At 44.8% G+C, this 10,237-nt stretch overlaps 1 protein-coding gene across 2 annotated transcripts in view; it reads left to right on the top strand.

Annotated features, from left to right (window-relative positions):
• LOC137327096 (general transcription factor IIF subunit 2) overlaps positions 1–10,237 on the top strand; it is a 95,683-nt gene that overhangs the window by 44,151 nt on the left and 41,295 nt on the right. The window lies entirely within an intron of this gene.

The following is a 10,237-nucleotide window of genomic DNA, read 5'->3' on the forward strand; positions in this document are numbered from 1 at the left end:
GCCATTTGACCCATCGAGCCTGTGCTGGCTCTTTGTAAGAGCAGTTCAATTAGTCCCATTCCCCCGCTCTTTCCCAATAGCCCTGCAAGTTTTTTTCTCTTCAAATATTTATCCATTTCGTTTTTGAAAGCCACGATTGAATCTGCATCCACCACCCTTTCAGGCAGTGCATTCCAGATCATAACTACTCGCTGCGTAAAAAAGTTTTTCCTCATGTCGCCTTTGGTTCTTTTGCCAGTCATTTTATATCTGTGTCCTCTGGTTCTCGACGCTTCCGCCAATGGGAACAGTTTCTCTTTATCTACTCTATCTAAACCTGTCATGATTTTGAACACTTCAAACAAATCTCCTCTCGGTCTTCTTTGCTCTAAGGAGAACAACCCCAGCTTCTCCAGTCTATCTATGTAACTGAAGTCCCTCATCTCTGGAACCATTCTAGTAAATCTTTTCTGCACCGTCTCTAAGGCCTTCACCTAAGGTGCAGTGCCCAGAATTGGACACACCACCCCAGTTGTCGCCAAACCAGTGTTTTATAAAGGTTCAACATAACTTCCTTACTTTTGTACTCTATGCCTCTATTTATAAAGCCCAGGATCCCGTTAGCCTTTTTAACCGCTTTCTCAACCTTCCCTACCACCTTCAATGATTTGTGCACAATGCCCCCAACTGTCTCTGTTCCTGCGCCCCCTTTAGAATTGTACCATTTCGTTTATATTGTCTCTCTTCATTCTTCCTGCCAAAATGTATCCCTTCACACTTCTCTGCATTAAATTTCATCTGCCAAGTGTCCGCCCATTCCACCAGTCTGTCTATATCCTCTTGAAGTCTATCACTATCCTCCTCACTGTTCACTACGCTTCCAAGTTTTGTGTCATCTGCAAATTTTGAAATTGTGCCCTGTACACCCAAGTCCAAGTCATTAATATGTATCAAGAAAAGCAGTGGTCCCAGTACCGACCCCTGGGGAACACCACTGTATACTTCCTCCAGTCCGAAAAACAACCGTTCACCACTACTCTCTGTTTCCTGTCACTTAGCCAAGGAGGCAAGTAGGGGCGTGATTAAGAAGTTTGCAGATGCTACAAAAATTGGCCGTGTGGTTGATAATGAGGATGGAAGCTGTAGACCACAGGAAGATATCAATGGACTGCTCAGGTGGGCAGAAAAGTGGCAAATGGAATTCAATCTGGAGAAATGTGAGGTAATGCATTTGGGGAGGGCAAGCAAGGGAAGGGAATACACAATAAATGGAAGGATACTTTGAAGTGTAGAGGAACAGAGGGACCTTGGAGTGCATGTCCACAGATCCCTGAAGGTAGCAGGATAGGTAGATGGGATACTTTCCTTTATTAGGGCATAGAATATAAGAGCAGGAAAGTTATGCTGGAACTGTATAAAACACTAGTTATGCCACATCTAGAGTACTGCGTACAGTTCTGGTCACCACATTACAGGAAAGATGTGATTGCATTAGAGAGGGTACAGAGGAGATTTACGAGGATGTTGTCAGGATTGGAGAATTTTAGCTATGAGGAAAGATTGGATAGGCTGGGGTTATTTTCTTTCGAACAGAGGAGGCAGAGGGGAGATTTAATTGAGATGTACAAAATTATGAGGGGCCTATTTCCCTTAGCAGTGGGGTCAATAACCACCGGGCACAGATTTAAAGTAATTGGTGGAAGGATTGGAGGGGAGCTGAGGAGAATTTTTTTCACCCAGAGGGTGGTGGAGGCCTGGAACTCACAGCCTGAAAGGGTGGTTGAGGCAGAAACCCTCATCGCATTTAGAAAGTACTTGGATGTGCACTTGAAGTGCCGTAATCTACAAGGCTACGGACCAAGAGCTGGAAAGTGGGATTAGGCTGGATAGCTCTTTTTCGGCCGACACAGTCACGATGGGCTGAATGGCCAACTCGTGTATGATTCTGTAAGAGTTAAAGTTATATAGCACCGTATCAAATCTCTCAAATGTTCCAAAGTGCTTCACACGCAATGAATTACTTTTGAAATGAAGTGACTATTATTAAATGGTAAAGATGGCACCCAATTTGCGCAAAGCAAGATCCTACAAACCGAATTGGACAGATGATTAGTTAATATGTTTTGGTAATGGTTGGGGGAGGATGTTAGGGGGCAGTTTTACTCTTCACCTGGCTGTTGAACACCTAATCTGGGATGTCTAGTTTTAATTTTTCTTCTTCATACTCACACTTGCCGCAATAACCCAACTTTATGATGATCGCAGTTGAGTTAGCATGCCAGTACTGACGGTATTAGTGTTTTACACGATAGCTACTTGCATTAATATAGCGCGTTTAAAGTAAAGAAACGTCCAAGGCGCTTCACATATAGTCTCATGTAAATGAATGCCAAGCCAGCATGAGAACAATTAGGAGAGGTGACCAAACATTTGGCTGGAGGGATGGGTTTTGAGAAGATGTTTAACGGTGGAGAGAGATGTTTTTGCGGAATGACGGAGGTCTAGGGAGGAATTTCATAGAGTCTACTGAGGCACCTGAGGCTTTACCACCAATGATGGTGTGGTGGTGTTGGGAGTGGGGGGGGGGTGCACAGGAGGCTGGAGTTGGAAGAATGAAGCAATGGCGGGGGGAGGCGTAGAACTGGAGGAACTTAGAGATAGGGTGGGATAAGGCCATAAGGCTATTTGTAAATGAAGGCAAGAATTTTAGATTTAATGTGTTGGGGGACGGATAGGCAGTAAGGTTAGCAAGGATGGGTGAGTGGGACTTTGTGTGGTACAGTATTCAAGTAGCAGAGATTTGGATAAGTTGGAGTTTACGAATGGAGGAAGATGGGAGGCCAGCAAGAAGACCATAGGATTAGTCCAGTCTAGAAGTGACAAAGACATCTATAAGAGTTCCAATAATGAAGGGGCGAAGGCAAGTAATGTTGCAGAGGTAGAAGTAAACGAGATTGTTGATAGAGACAGTGTGTCGCTTAAAGCTCAGCTTAGGGTCAAACAGGAATGTCATGGTTGCTAATAGTCTGTTTAACCTTGGGTGATGGTCCAGGAGCGGAGTTTGTGGTGGGGAGGCCCCAAGCGATGACTTCGGTCTTGCTGTTTTAGACCTGGAGGAAGTTGTCTCATCCAAGACTTAGGGCCCGATATTAGGAAGGAGGCGGGTTGGCAGCGGGGGGTCATCTGGGCGCGTGGGTAACAGCCCAGTGAAATCGGTGGGTTTGGCACGCGATCGTAAGTAAATTGAAGCCACTTACCTTGGCTTCTGGGTTTTCACGCTGGAAAGCTGCGCAGCGGGCGGACTGTGCACCTGCATCATAGGCTGTCAGTGGGAGGAGCCTATTTTAAGGGGCAGTCCTCCACTGACTGACGCTGCAGAAAATAGGCAAAATTACAGCATGGAGCAGCCCAAGGGGAAGGCTGCTCCCAGGTTTAATGATGCCTCACTCCAGGTCTTACTGGATGGGGTGAGGAGGAAGAGGAGGACAGAGATCTTCTACCCGGCAGACGGGAGGAAGTGGCCTGCCTCTGCCACCACGAAGGCCTGGCTCGAGGTGGCAGAGGAGGTCTCCAGCACCACCAACATATCACGCACCTGCAAACAGTGCAGGAGGCGCTTCAATGACCTAACCAGGTCAGCCGAAGTGAGTACTCTTACTCATTCCCCTACACTCCATCTGCCACATCACCGCCCCCACCCCACATCTCCTTCTGCACTGCCAACACAACTCTATCACATCACTCCTCACACCCACTCATAGCTCATCCTCATCTTACCTGCACTTCCTCACCTCGCCAGTACTCATCCCACCACTACCACTCAACCCAATCCTCATACAATCTCATGGCTCTGTCTCATACACACCCTCAGATGCATCTCTTTCATGGTCAGCCTCACCCAACCTGCCACTACCTGTGCTGCAGCCACAGGGCATGCATCATGTATGTGTAGTAGGAAGCGTAAGGCAAATGTGTCGTGAGCATGAAGGGGATGCACAAGGGTGTTTGAGGGTTTGTCATGGTTTTTACTTATGTTTGATTTCTGATCAACTCACATTACATATTATATTGTCACCACTACTGCTACATCTTGGCCATTCTTGACTGGCTTGTGCAATAAGGCCCTTTCATGAGGTTCTCCATGAACACCCTTGATGCCACCCATTGGGTCACCCTACAGTGGGTGTATGTGTAGTTGCATGACTACTTTGTGCAGGTGCTTGTTGCGCAGCATTGTGTTGTGTAGCTCCACGTGGTGGAAGTGGACGGCGTGCCTGGCGAGGCTGGTGATATTGCTCGTCCTCCAATGGAGTGATGATTGCAGCTATGGACCCCCCCCCCCCACCCCCATCCTGACTGTGTGAGTGTGAGGGGGTCCGCAAAGTACGTAAATGTGTTTGGACAGCAGAGTTTAGGGTATGATGTAATAATTTTGAGTGTAGAGACAACGGTGTGGCAGGAAAAACTTTGTCTGAGGTGACAGAATGCCCTGCTGCAATGAATGAGGTATTCCCCCCAACTGTCAAGGAATCCTCTGCACCTCCCAATGGCTGCTGACTGAAACACGTCTGCAACAACAGGGAGTGTTTCCCACATCATGAGAGACACGCAGAGGAGAGTCCAAAATCACATCCCTGCTAACATCTCTTCCCAATGAGGTCTGTCAATGACCTCAAGTACCTCCCTAATGATCTAAACTGACATCCCGCCGGCTTTAATTGCCGGTGGGAGTCCTGCATGCGGGGGCTGCGCGCGCACCGATTCGCGTCATTGGGGAGCCTGGAAGTGGGTGGGTTGGAGCCGGGCTCCAGACCCGCTCTGGGATTCCCCAATTTTTGGAACCCCCTGCCACAAACGCACCCGCTCGGCCATCCTAAAATTGACCCCTTAAAGTCAGACAAACAGTGTGACGGTACGGAGGCAGTCAGTGGTGTTGGCTAATCATGTAGAATCAGCGTAAATCTTTTTTGAAGGCACTTTGGGAGATTGTTACCTAAAATTAGGAAAAATTGAAGCTGGTTTATGGAGGAACACGGGTTCTTTGCTAATTTTCTTTTTACTGATCATTAACCTTGAAACATCCAATTCCAGATTAAACTTTATCTTTTTTTTTGTTTTTACTGAAAGTTGCCTTTACATATCTACTTCCTGTTCATCTACATTCATCAAGATTACAGAGATAGCAGGTGGATTTCAGTCTTAAAAAGGAATGTTATAAGAAAGAGAAACAGTGGATAAACCACAGCAATACTCAGATACTTCTCTACTAGGCTATTGGAGAGGGTGATTGATGCAAAAGGTGAAAATTAGATGCCGTGATAATAACAGAAAAATTTGTCTTGACCGCAGAGGATCAAATGGAGAAATATTACAGAATCAGGGACACGGTAAGAAGCAGAAACTACTGTTGTATTGATATTTGTAATCCTAGAATCACTATAAAGTTTAGGATGGAATTGGTGGAATTCAATGGTTAACCTGATATGGAGCACTCCAGACTTTCATTCTAGTATTTTAGAAAAATAAATCTGTTCTCCCAGTCTCTTTACTGGCTCCATCCTGCTGATAGTCTCACTCCATCCTGAATCCCCACTCCTGCTGATGCTTGCTGTCCCATGCAAGTCCTTGCTCCTGCTGATGCTTACTCTCCTGGCCTCTGCCTCCTCTCCCTTTGGCACCTATCCGTGCTTTGGCTCCACTCCCTTTGATGCTCTATCTCTCACCCTCCATTTCTGCTTCTGATCCCTCTTCCCCCTGAGTCTCCACCCCATAGAGCCTTGATTTCCCAGCCTCTGTCAATGCTTCTGTTCAAACTCTCCGCAACCTCCCAGCATCTGTCTCTGCTCGTACTGGTGCCTCTGCCCATGCTGTTCCTGAGATTCACCATCAACCCATTCCCAGTCTCACTGATACTTGTACTTTCTCTCGGATCCCAACTTATGTGGATGGTATAAGAGGAAGTGGAGCAGCATGGATAGAAAGTTGGTTGACAGACAGGAAACAAAAAGTTAGGGTAAATGGGTGTTGCTTGGATTTGAGAAGGATTGGAAATCATGTACCCCAGGGATCAGTGCTGGGTCCACTTTTGTTCTCCGTGCATAGATGATTGAGACTTGGGCATGAGGAACATGATCTTAAAATGTGCTGATGACACAAAAGAGGTTTAGCCATCTGTGAGGAGGACTAAAAGACTTCAGGAAGACGTTGATAAGTTATAATGTAAATATGTGCAGACAAGTATATGCATTTTAATCTGGAAAGTGTGAGGCAGTGCATTTTGGGAATATACATACAACAGAAAGATGCTGAAGGGTGTGGGTAAAGAGAGAGACCTAGAGTTCAAATACATATTTCCATGAAACTGCGAGTGCAAGTAGTTAAGGCCATAAAAAGAACCAGCACCGTTTTGGGTTTTATAAATAGGGGCGTAGAGTACAAGAGTTAGGGAATCATTGACGAGGGGTCATCATTATAAAATTGTCACTAAGGGAGTGAGGAGAGAGTTTAGGACAAATGTATTCATACAACAGGTTGTTGGAGTATGGAATGCTTTGCCATGGGGAGTGGTTTAGGCAGAGGCCACTGCAGCCTTTAAGGGAAAATTGGATAATTATGTGAAGCAGAGGAAGCTACTGGATTATGAGCAGAGAGCTAGGTTGTGGGATTAGTTTTGGATTGCTCTAGTAAAGAGCCAGCACAGACATGATGAGTTGCTGGAAACTGCTATGGGTCTATGGTTCCCATGGACACTTGTTCTTCCTCCTGGGCCCCCACTCCCACTGATACTTGTTCTTTATCCCAAATCCCCACTTTCGCTGACACTCGCTCTTCCTCCTGGGCCCCCACTCCCATTAATGCTTGTATTTCTCCAAATAACAATTTTTTCTGCTTTCAGTTGCTATGCAGCATCATTATTCAGCACTGAGCCTCTTACTGCAGTAAGATATTAAATTACCCCTACCACTGTTCCAGCAAGCTATAAAGCTGCATACAGTAATACTCATCAAATCTGCCTCAAAATGAATTACATAACTCATGTTTCAATTTTTAAAGCAAACAACATTTAATAGGCTGTATCAATGTAATACTGCATGACCAATAATTGGGAACTGTTTTATAATATTTATGTGGGCAATAGCAGCGGATTTGAAATATTTTCACTGCTGTAATATCATGATGTTAATGTGACACCATAATGGAGCTTTGCCAGATTTATTTTTTTTTGTAATTACATTTCTTTTATTGTGAAATATGACAAAAACACAAAAACTGATTGAAACCTTTTTCAAGTATTAGAAAGATTGGTCACAGTCACTGGTGCATCGTGCTGAAGCACTAACACCTAATGTTGGAATATCTCAGAATGAAGGTTGAAATCTACCTCATCCATTGAGTTCTAGAGCTCAGCCATGATGCTCACTGCACTCCTGGGCAAAAGAAATGAAATTGTTTCATTTGCTACAATGGCAGATAATGTACCTTGGAGGTTTGTGCAGTCTCCTGTTTAGGAATTTACGGATTTTAGAAAATGTAGTTTTACAATTTTGTTGCTGGAGGCGGCAAGCACCAGGAGAACCTTGATCTGGTAGGAGGCTCCAGACACCAAATAAAGTGCAGGGAGGCTATGGGTCAGAGTTACAACATCTTTTTGGGTGGGAGTTGGGGGGGTGGATGAGGGAGACTATTTATCCTAGACTATTTGGGAGGTAGGAGACAGAGAACAGGGATAAAGGGTTCTTTCTCTGATTGGGGGGATGTGACAAATGGTTTTCCCCAGGAATCTGTACTGGGGCCTCAGCTTTTTACAATATATATTAATGACTTGGATGAAGGAATAGAGAGTTATATATCTAGGTTTGCAGATGACAGTTAGGAGGCACAGTAAGTTGTGTGGATAGGAAGAGGAAGTTACAAAGTGACAGAGACAGACTAAGTGGGCAAAACTGTGGCAGATGGAGTTCAACGTGGGGCAGTGTGAGGTCATCCACTTTAGATCCTAGAAAGACAAATCGGAATATTTTCTTAATGATGAGAGACTAGGAAATGTGGAGGAGAAAAGAGATTTAGGTGTCCATCCACACACATCACTAAAAGCTTGTACACAGATGCAAAACATAATCAAAAAAGCTCATAAAATGTTGGCCTTTATCTCAAGGGGAATGGAATTCAAAAGTGAGGAAATAATGATTCAGTTGTATAGAGCCTTGGTCAGACCTATCTGCAGTATTAAGTTTAGTATTAAATTAAATCAGGGGATATGGGGATAGTGCAGGAAAATGGTGTTGAGGTAGATCAGCCATGATCTTATTGAATGGTGGAGCAGGCTCGAGGGGCTGGATGGCCTACTCCTGCTCCTATTTCTTATGTTCTTATTGAGCACTGAATCTCAGAAAAGATATATTGGCCTTGGAAGAAGTACAGTGCAGATTCACCGGAATTATATCAGGGCTTAAAGTGTTTAAATTATGAAGACAGATTGCATAAACATGGCTTGCACGTCCTTGAGTTTAGAAAGAACTTGCATTTATAAAGCACTTTTCACAACTTCAAGACCTTCCAAACCACTTCATAGCTAATGAAGTACTTTTGAAGTATAGTCGCTGTTTGCAATGTAGGGCAGCCAATATGTGCACAGCAAGGACCCGCAAACAGCAATGAGATAATGCCCAGATAATCTGTTATTTTTTTGTGATGTTGGATAAGGGATAAATATTAGCCAGGACACCAAGGAGAACTCCCCTATTCTTCTTTGAAATAGTGCCATGGGATCTTTTATGTGCACAAGAAGGTAGACGAGGTCTTGAATTAACGTCTCGTCCCAAAGACACTCTCAGTACTGCACAAGAGTGTCACAGCCTAGATTATGTGCTCAGGTCTCTGGATTGGGACTTCAAAACAACAAACAACTGATTCTGAGTTAATAGTGCTACCACTGAGTGAAGGCTAACACCATAAGATTGAGGGGGTGATTCAATCAAGGTATTTAAAATGATTAAGAGATTCAGTAGGGTAGATACAGAAAAACTATTTCCTCTGGTGAAGAAATCCAGAACAAGAGGGCATAATAAAATTAGGACATTTTAAAATGTCACCTGTTAGAATAGGGTATCATTTTACAGAGATTCTCACATGGCATAAATTGTGAGATACACATTTAAAAGGTATAGAGAGTGACAAAATTAATCTAAAACCAGCAAAAAATGAAAGAACACAGCACTGATCAGAGGAATAGAACATTGGCAGAAATTAAAAATAATAGCAAAGGTCACGTGGGAAAGAAACCAGCAAAGGCATTCAGCATTTCATAAATTGCATTTCTGTAAAAAAAAAAATTTTTATTCCTTCATGGGATGTGGGTGTCACTGGCAAGGCCAGCATTTATTGCCCGTCCCTAATTGCCCTTGAGAAGGTGGTGGTGAGCCGCCGCCTTGAACCGTTGCAGTCCGTGTGGTGAAGGTTCTCCATAGTGCTGTTAGGTAGGAGACTCAGGATTTTGACCCAGCGACAATGAAGGAACGGCGATATATTTCCAAGTCGGGATGGTGTGTGACTTGGAGGGGAACGTGCAAGTGGTGTTCCCATATACCTGCTGCCCTTGTCCTTCTAGGTGGTAGAGGTCGCGAGTTTGGGAGGTGCTGTCGAAGAAGCCTTGGCGAGTTCCTGCAGTGCATCCTGTGGATGGTACACACTGCAGCTACAGTGCACCGGTGGTGAAGGGAGTGGATGGTTAGGGTGATGGATGGGGTGCCAATCAAGCGGGCTGCTTTGTCCTGGATAGTGTCGAACTTCTTGTGTGTTTTTGGAGCTGCGCTCATCCAGGCAAGTGGAGAGTACTCCATCACACTTCTGACTTGTGCCTTGTAGTTGGTGGAAAGGCTTTGGGGAGTCAGGAGGTGAGTCACTCGCTGCAAAATACCCAGCACTTGTAGCCACAGTATTTATATGGCTGGTCCAGTTAAGTTTCTGGTCAATGGTGACCCCCCCCCCCCCGCAGGATGTTGGTGGTGGGAGATTCGGCAATGGTAATGCTGTTAAATGTCAAGGGGAGGTGGTTAGACTCTCTCTTGTTGGAGATGGTCATTGCCTGGCACTTATCTGGCTTGAATGTTACATGCCACTCATCAGCTCAAGCCTGGATGTTGTCCAGGTCTTGCTGCATGCGGGCACAGACTGCTTCATTATCTGAGGGTTTGCAAATGGAACTGAACACTGTGCAATCATCAGCGAACATCCCCATTTCTGACCTTATGATGGAGGG

The sequence above is a fragment of the Heptranchias perlo genome, chromosome 11, assembly GCF_035084215.1.
Source record: "Heptranchias perlo isolate sHepPer1 chromosome 11, sHepPer1.hap1, whole genome shotgun sequence".
Classification (NCBI taxonomy): domain Eukaryota; kingdom Metazoa; phylum Chordata; class Chondrichthyes; order Hexanchiformes; family Hexanchidae; genus Heptranchias; species Heptranchias perlo.